The sequence below is a fragment of the Rhagoletis pomonella genome, unplaced genomic scaffold, assembly GCF_013731165.1.
Source record: "Rhagoletis pomonella isolate Grant_MI unplaced genomic scaffold, Rhpom_1.0 Rhpom_scaffold_00005, whole genome shotgun sequence".
In the NCBI taxonomy this organism is placed as follows: domain Eukaryota; kingdom Metazoa; phylum Arthropoda; class Insecta; order Diptera; family Tephritidae; genus Rhagoletis; species Rhagoletis pomonella.
In genome coordinates this window covers 38974685-38984207 of record NW_023458559.1, presented here as the reverse complement: position 1 = coordinate 38984207, position 9523 = coordinate 38974685, and the positions used below count along the sequence as shown (strand labels likewise).

General features: G+C 33.9%; 1 protein-coding gene across 1 annotated transcript in view; it reads left to right on the top strand.

The window, feature by feature from the left end:
• The first annotated feature begins 5475 nt into the window (after positions 1-5475).
• Positions 5476-9523, top strand: part of LOC118738912 (uncharacterized protein PFB0145c) — a 20237-nt gene continuing 16189 nt past the window's right edge. The window contains exon 1 of the mRNA XM_036469958.1: positions 5476-5873. The gene's annotated coding sequence lies outside the window, so the exon portion shown is untranslated. The remainder of the gene's footprint in view (positions 5874-9523) is intronic.

Sequence of the window (9523 nt, the reverse complement as noted above, 5' to 3'; positions counted from 1 at the left end):
TTTTATTTTATTTTATTTTATTTTATTTTATTTTATTTTATTTTATTTTATTTTATTTTATTTTATTTTATTTTATTTTATTTTATTTTATTTTATTTTATTTTATTTTTATTTGAATTTATTTTATTTTTTTTATGTTGTTATATTTTATTTTTGCTTTATTTTACTTAATTTGTATCACATTTCATGTAAACTTTTTTGTTCTTATTATATTCTTCATATTTTGTGTAATTTAGATAATTTTGTTTACTTTTATTATTTACAGTTTCTTATCGTACCAGTCACAGCATTTATCCCACACTAAAGCCCTTCAAATTCGTTTGACAATTAATAGCCAGATTTGGTGGCACACAACACAGCATGGCACGACCACGAAGAACTGGAGCGCACACAGTTATCAACCCTTTGGAAGTGCTACATTACTTAATATTGATTATTGTATCTGCAAAGATTAAACAAAATAAGTTAATAAGTATAAATTATAAATAATGAGAAACTTAATTAAAACATACAACTCCAGCTCGCGTCAGCTTAAGGTGCATGTCCCAAAATGTACCAATGCGAAGTTTCGCAAACGGCAGATATCGTTCCCGCAGAGCTCCCTAAAAGAAATTATTCTCCTAGCATAACCTTCTCTTACACCATAACTTCATATGTATGCCAGCTAATAGTAAAGTTCGATAAAAATTTGTCTCATACATTCTCGCCTAAATATTTTCTCTCACGCTCACCCTCGAATTCAACCGATTACATACCCGTATGTATCTCTTCGCAACGATCAGCCCGACCATTTCACCTGGCCTGATGCGTACACCTGACACGGCAAAGGCTAAATTTAGCGCCCCTCCTTGAAAATAAGTTCATACATTTTTATATAGTACATACCAGGGATGTTGCGAATATTTGTATTTGCATTCGTTTTACATATACGCATTCGACATTCGCATTCGCATCAAATGATACGAATGCGATTTGCGAATGCGAATGTGTACATGGGCAGAGAGTCCACTCTAATATTGTCTAACCAGGGTGCGGATAATAACCGGATTTTAGCTTCAGGCGCTAAACGGTTAAGTAGTATGTCAAGCAACATTGATGGCCCCTCAACAAGTACTGCTAAAAGTCTTCTAAGCAACCTAGAAATAATTTTAGATTCCTCCAGCGAAAACGTAGGGTTCGGATGTAGAATCTGGAGACATAAAAAAATTGAAATTAAAGCTCAATTGAAGGCCTATCTTAAAGAAAAACGCGCTCATCTCGGTGAAAATCCTCTCGATTGTTGGAAAACTAAACTGAAATACGACAAATTGACAGATCTGGCCCGCGGATATTTGAGCGCTCCTCCCGCCAGCGTTCCAAGTGGAAGAAAAGGCAGCAAAATTATTTTTTTGAACTTTGACTACTAGATTAAAGCACTACGTTCAATGTTCTAATAATTTACAAAATTTTTAAGTAACAAAAACGATGAATTAAATTGATTATAGCTTGTTTAATGTTATTCCTAACATTCGCATTCGCGAATGTGAAAAATATGACATTCGAAACTTCCCTAGCACATACACATCTAAGTAAGTATTACTGCTTAAGCGTCGCATTCGATTACGGCAATTCCAACAGTTCCACCACCATTACGAAGTAGTGTTGGAGTAATTGCCTCTGCTAGCACTATCAGTGCAACTACTTGCCACTACCACTGCCACCAGCGCTGCCGTGGCGCGCTATCGCCATCATCATCAGCGGCAATAGTGACTGAATTGCATGTTGTCACTCACTCATGCCACATCATTGCCACATGCCACATTGCCGTTCACCCCCTTTACCATTGCCGCATACTTTCATAGTCAGCGCTTAAGCGATTGGCGCGCAACCTTTTGATACAGCCAAATAGCGGTTACCCAGCAAAAAACACGATTACCTCAGAAACGTAAGTGGCTTCTGGTAAGCATTACTTTGACGTGGGCTTGGGAATTTGCATTCCCTGTAATGGGTTACAATTGCGAATGACAATTAAGACTGGGACTATCCGCATATTCGGACATCCGGTTATGCGTAGGGATATTCGTGTATAAGGATAAAATCTGGATAATACGGATAACAAACGAATGAACGGATACTAAGCGGATAACAAAAAAGAACGGATATTAACCGGTCTCTCTTGTTATCCATTGGATTTAATTAATTTTGCTATCCGGGTTATCTGGATATTCAAAAAATTCTGATGAAACTCCCAGCCCTATTCTAACAGGGCAATTCGAAAACCAACATTCTTTCGACAACATTCTTAAGACAATGGGCGAATTGTGGCAACTATCTTCAAAGCTCTTTTCTATCTTTCGAAAGACTGATTGAAAGATCTGCTATCGAGGAGGTTTGTTTTTAGCAATACGTTTTCTAACATTTCTATTGAATCAAAAAATTATGTCTTTCTTTTTAAAACAATAAACACTAAACATTAAAATTGAAAAAAGAAAAAATGATAATTAAATAAAAAAAAAAACAAAACATTTTTAAACAATAAAATATTAAAATTAAATGAAATTTAAAAAAATAATTAACAGAAAAAGGAAAAAATACACTAAATTTAAACAATAAACGCTAAAAATTTTAATTAAATTAAAGTAAAAAAGAAAACAAATTAAATTGAAAACCAAAAAAGAAAGATAGTTTATTTAATTAAATTTTTGAAAATATTTTTCTTTATTTATAAAAAGCGAAAATAAATGAAACGAGTTTCTAAAAATTAAATGAAATCAAGAACTTTTTTCTTTTTAAACACACAAAAATCTTAAATTTAAAATAAAATTAAATTTCAAAAAAAATTTAACTAAAATAGAAAAAATAAAACAATAACTTTCTGAACATTTATTTAAATTAAGATAATATACATTTCTTTTCTTTTTAAATAATAAAAATTTTAAGAAATATTTTTCTTTAATTTTTCTAAAAATTAAACTAAAAAAAAATATTTTTCTTTTTAAAACAATAAAATCTTAAAATAAAAAGGAAATAATGTTAACTAAAAAATAAAATAATACAAAATATTTTTCTGAAAATTTATTTAAATTAAGAAAATATACATTATTTCTTTTAAATAATAAGATTTAAAAATTAAATTTAAAAAAGAAAGAAAAATTAAGGAGATTCAAAAAAATTCTGCTGCTCGGTGATTCGAAAAGCCACTCCAGATTTGTTGTTGGGTACTTGTACATTTATTAGTGCGGTCCAAAAATGCATGTGAAAACGTAAATTCGGAATTTTAATGCTCTCGCCCACTAGGATCGTTGTATACCGGCAAAACGATACCCCTGTTTTGTTTTTCTTTTAATCAAAAAATATTTAGAGGTCGCTCAAAGCGCTCAAAATTTTTAATGCATTTTATATTGGAAAAAAAAACATTTTCCGTGGAAATGGCATACAATTCTTGCAAATCAAGATTTTTCGATTAGAAAACTCTGTTTACCTTCAAGAGACTTTCAGTTATAACACCCAATTGTTTATTTTACCATTTTTTAATACTAGCGATTTTTTATGGATCCCCCATTGATTTTTTTTTTTGGGGTTTTTAGGGGTGCTATAAAAAATAGTTAACATTAGGAAATAGTTAAATAAGTAAATAGATATTATTACTGAAAGCCTCCTGAAGAGAAATAAAGTCTTCTGATCGACAAACAATGATTTGCACGAATTCTATACCATTTCTACGAAAAATACTTTTTCACCATATAAAATACATAGAAAACTTTAAGCGTTTTGAGCGACCTGTAAATATATTTTTTGATTTCAAAATAAACAGGGGTATAATTTTCTTCGTTATAGCACAGTAGGGGGAGAGCATTAAAATTCAGACTACTTTTTTACCACCCTACATACAGTATATGTTTGCATATGTGTGAGTATGTATGTGTGATTGCATTTGTATAACTATGCGTTCAAAGCCCGCGTTTTTAAATATTAATTTTTTATGCGCTTTCGTTTGCTGTTTGCGCGCGCCCTACCCCTCCACTTGCGCTGTCCGCTACCACAATCGCTTTGTTGGCCGTTACCAATAATACGATTGTCGTCTTCTTAGCCAATACAGCGCAAAGGACACGTACATACATACATTGGCTGTAAGCTTTATCTATGTGTTAGTTAGCTCACACTGGTAGGGGATAGTGCGCGTCCTCTTTCAGTTTTTTTTTTTTTGCTTTTTGCTCATTTTCTGTTGTAATTTTGCGCTTTTTATACAAGTTTTTGTGGTAGCAAATAAAAATTTAGTTAGTCACTCGTCGTCAAGGATACGGTGCGTTTCGTTTCATACGTTTGTCGGGTTTGTACCAGAATTTATTGCTCGTTTTTTTTTTTTAATTTTCCACAGATGTTCTTGTTGTTGCTACTATTTTTTTGGTGTAATATTCCATTTTTCGTTTGCAAGTTGAAAAATTAGTTAGGCGCCAGTAAGCCGCCACATACATACATATGTACATACGACGATTATTAGCCGCGTAGTCTTAGTTACCAAAAACCAAATCAAAACGTGCCACAAATTGCAAACATACATACATATGTATGTACATATATACATGGCACGCTCACACAAACAACACACAGCAACAAAAAAGTAGTAGGCAGAAGAAAAAGTTTAATTGTCGCTGCTTTACCAAAAAAAATGTGGTAGAATTCGTGTTCGGAAAGTTTTTTTTTTTGTTTGTAATGCCGAAAAGTTAGTGAAGCAACGACCGTAGTAATCAAGCGGAAAGCGCACGAAGCAGCTTGGGAAAGCGGCTGTAAATGATGTGTCTACGCCACACCCACGCATACTCAGCTACGTCAGCGCAATCAGCAGTTAAGCAGGCGCTCATTTGGTCCGCATCGAATTTGGAACTGAGGCGAAAAGGTTGAAACTATTTCCACCTTTCGCTGATCCTGTCAAGTGCAGTGCACTTTGCCAACGAAAAGTAAGTCACAGGCCAATGGCAGTAAATTTAGGAATACATACGTACAAATATGTATACAGATACTCACACACATATGTACATACGTACATGCATCCATACATACAGACACACACATCAAAGCAAACGTTACGCGAATTTCGCTTCGAAAGCCTGCGTCAGCGGAAATTCTCCACACAACCAACGAACAATAAGAAAACCCAAAAGCAACAACAACCACTCTGCATGCTACACCAAATTTCAACTAGCTTTTAAATTTCCCTTTACTTCACCTATTCTACCTTTTAACCTGCTTACTAACGTCTATTCGCTTCCGGTTAGCGGCACAAATTGCGTTTCAATTCCGTTTACTTTCTCAGACACACACACAAACATGTGTGTTTCATGCTAAAAATAAGTGCTACATTTCATTACCTGCGCGTTCCGTACTTGTCCAATTGGCTTGCGCTCCTTAGCCAACAACAAAAACACTAGCAGCAGCAGCAATAACGGCTGCGAGCGTACCTGTCGCTGCAGGACCCTCCCTCGTTCGCGACTAATGACAGCCACAGCCGCGCTAACAACGCTGTTCTGTCAGTCAGCCATCCTAGCCTAGCAAGGGCTGGCCTGGCCAGCTAGTACGTTCAGGCAATTCGAATTCAGTCAGTTAGTTTAACGTTTACACTTGCAGGGCTAACATGTAGTCCTGCGCCACCAACGCATTAAACAGGATCAACGATTTTATTTTTTGTAATTCTTACTTTTTTGCTGAAGAGTTCTTTTATGTGATTTTAAGTTTTTGTTTTAGTGCTTGTGTATATTTTTTGTGGAGGAGTGTCCAAAAAAATATAATTTTAAATTATTTTGTGAAGAGAAAATTATGTGTTAAGCGATTTGGCTTTCCAGTACATTTCAAATACTCGTATCTACTGGGAAGATTTTATGCAAATTAAATTTGGGGTGAGTTTTACAGGTTTTTTCAATTGACTCGTAAAAATATTTTTAAATAAACCTTTGACACATATCAGCTTTTCCTCGAAATTGACTTTAGTGTCGTTGAAAGTTTTTATGAAAGATTTAAACTTGATTTTCAAATTTAAAAATATTAAAATTAAATTAAATAAAAAATTTTTTTTATGATGCATTTTTAAGAAGCTGAATTGACAAGATTAAAAAAGCTGGTTTTCCTCGAAATTGGCCTTAGTTTCGTTAAAAGTTTTAACCGAAGATTTAAAGTTGATTTTCAAAATTAAAAATAACTACAAAAAATAAAAAGTGTTTTGAAAAATTATTTTTTAAGACGCATTTTTAAGAGGCTGAGTTCACGAATTTAACAAAGCTGTCAAAATTTATATGTAAAATATAATCGAGTATTCCTAGTTTTCGTTTTAAAGAAATTCTATATTTATTTGCAAAAAAAAATGCGATTTTAACTACAATTTCGAAATTTATATAAGAAAATTTGGCATTTTTTTTAATGGTTTGTAATTGTATACAAAAAAATCACATGCAGATCCTTGGCACTGGGAGAATTCACAGTTGACTTAAACGATAATCTGTGGTTCTTTGGGTGCCAAAGCTTAGTGTGTCGATCGCTCCACAAAATGCTGAAAGATCATATTCAGCGTAATTCAATAAGACCGCAGTATTTCTTTTACAAATAAAACACAACAAAATTTGTCGAAATTACTTTTTTTGTTTTTTTTTTAGTCTACGACATTTATCTGTGAAACAATGCGCGTATTTCCAGCTCTGGAATGGTTTCGTGGTTATTAGCGTAGACCACACTTATCACGGAGCCTGACAATAGAATTCTCTAGGCATGCAAACATAGGTCCCTTGTTAAAAAGTCCGTTGAACGGTGCTGTAGAAAAGGTTAAATTGCTGTGCACAACGACGATGAGATTGTCGCGGCATGGTCCACACTTTGTTCCACAGCAGCAATACTTTTGGCCGAATGACGCACGGGTGTTGTCATGTTTTGCACCTACACATTTTCTTAGATTTTCTTCATCGAACGGCTGATTGTTGACTCAGATGGCTGGAATTACATTTACGCGTTATTCAACTGAGTATAGCTCCATAACTAAGTTTGCCAAAACCTTTAGCACCAATCGTTTAAAAAATATATAAAACAAGTAATTTTTAGCAAAAAAAACCGACTTCAACTCTCATATAAAAAATATATATATATATATCTCATGATCCACTGCTCGGATCTTAACCAGATTAGTATGGGACCACCTCTGAGACACTACATTTCCGATGCAAAAATCGGTTGACGTGGTCCAAAGTTATGCGGTAACATACATACAAAAAAAAAAAACAAAAAATATTCCGACGAACTGATAACCTCCTCCTTTTTTGGAAGTCGGTTAAAAACATGAGCATATCACAAATAATTGCTCTCAAAGATTTGCATCATCCTAAAGTAGTAACAAGTAAGGAAATTAAATTGGGGCGGAAGCCTACTTAATACACCACGCGGACAAGTTTACAGTTATGTATTGGAAGTTCGATTTATGCTCGACCATTTCCAATAACCATCTATTAGCATGGACACAGAGCGGCTGGACGGGCTGCCATATACGGGAAGTGGGCGTGGTTTGTCCTACTAGTGAAATGTGGGTGTGTACTGCACTCGAATAGTGACAGTCATAAACAATCAACTCGTCACGTAAAAATGCATATTACAAAAGACGTGATAATAATGTATTTTTATCTGAGAGCGCGCCCAGAAACTCGTTTCGTAGTTGGCAACACTGCCAATCCCTGAGCAGGTAAAAAGCTGATACGCGAAATGGCGAGCTACCGCTGGAATTCAGTAGATTTATTGCGCCTGCATTTTTTAATATTGCTATAAAACAGTATTTGTAACTAAACACGATTTCACCGGCATTTTGAACCATAAAATAAAAAAACTGATATGAAAAATATTACAATTTTTGTTCGTTTTGTTCAATCAAAAGTCTCTCCATAAACTTCTCAATAAATGCCCACACATGTTTTCGTCACAGTGGCTCTATGAGAAATTGTTATAAAAAATACAGACTTTGACAGCGCTCTCACGTGAAAAAAGTTTCATATCGAGTTATCTATAGCTTTGATACTTTTCGTGTAAAATCCTGTAAAAATGTCAAACAGCAAAATTTCTCTCTGAAGTGAGAGTACAAAGTGAGTAACAACCAAATAGTACGGGAACAAAAAATAATTTTTCCTGTAAAAACGTCAAACAGCCGATCGCTTGACACTTTTCATGATTTTACCAGAGGAAATAGTTCGGGTAAAATCTTGTAAACTTCATTCTCTACCCAACTCTCCAAAAATCGCTCTCATGTACAGGATTTTGGAGTACGTGAACATTTTTCCTCTAACTTCCTGCAAGTTCGTGTAAAAACCTGTAAGTTCATGGAGTACGGGATCAGAGCTTATGCCTTTGCGGAGATAGCCAGGGTTGCGGACGAGGTTTGTTTAATTCACAAAAGAAAAAAGCTGACAAACAACTAAAAGTTCCGTTATATTCTATTAAACAATTTTAATATACTCGTAAAAACATTTCGACTGTTGTTTGCCAATAGCTCTAAACCGGTTTTGGTGGTTGAAAAATTCAATAGAAATTTTTCGTTTTTAGCGAAAACTGTTTAACAGTTTCCAGGTGTGTTGCGAACTGAGCAGGGAGTTTTATTCTGCGTCTATTGTAACTGCGCATAATCAGCAACAAAAATATTTTGAGTGATGCAACGCTTCATTAAAATGTTGCCATATTTTCACCCGGAGAATTGTCAACTTTTAAATTCTGTCCAACAAAGTCTTGCGACGTAGAGCGCTAATTTTTAATACATATGTACATATATCTATGCACATAAACTTTTTATGCGATAATCGAAAAAATTTTCGTTATATGTGTATATTTTTGGGGCATATATCAAGCACATTTTTAATATTTTTGAGTCATTTTAATGATTATATAATTAAGTTTTTTGTGCATATTTTTGTCTTCCCTAATAATGACACATTTCGATATTATAAGATTTCAGCTTTTTTCTGTAAGTTAGCAATCAATCAAAACTTCAAATGCATTACCAGGAAAATCATGTTTCTCTTTCTCAACTGTGAATATGTTTCCAAAACGTAGAACACTACCTTTTTGCGCCTACTGAACATTTTTGTAGAACGATTTAGTTCTCTAAAACAAATTTTTAAATAACGTTAAACAACTTTCAAAAAAGAGATCCAACATTTGTTCCGTTTGACATTCAGAGTTTAGAACTTTGTACGAAAAATTTTATTGTAAAATTGTATCAGAAGTGTCTGAAGGCAAAAGCTGTAGGACAGTTTACTCAGGGCCATTTTGTAAAAGTGAGACTGCTCAGACTACTTCATTACTTAAACCAATTTTTTGAAGGGACAATTTAATAAAATTGGTGGAAGAAAGGACTCCGATTCACTCGAAACACGTATTATTTATTTACAGATAGTTCTTAACCCTTCGATTTGTGAGAAGGTCCCTAGGGACCTTTTCGTATTTCATGTGCCTATATCTTTTTGTTCAATGCATTTTTGAAAAGAATTTATACATGTATTCCAAGAATAAATTAAGCTGAATCGTT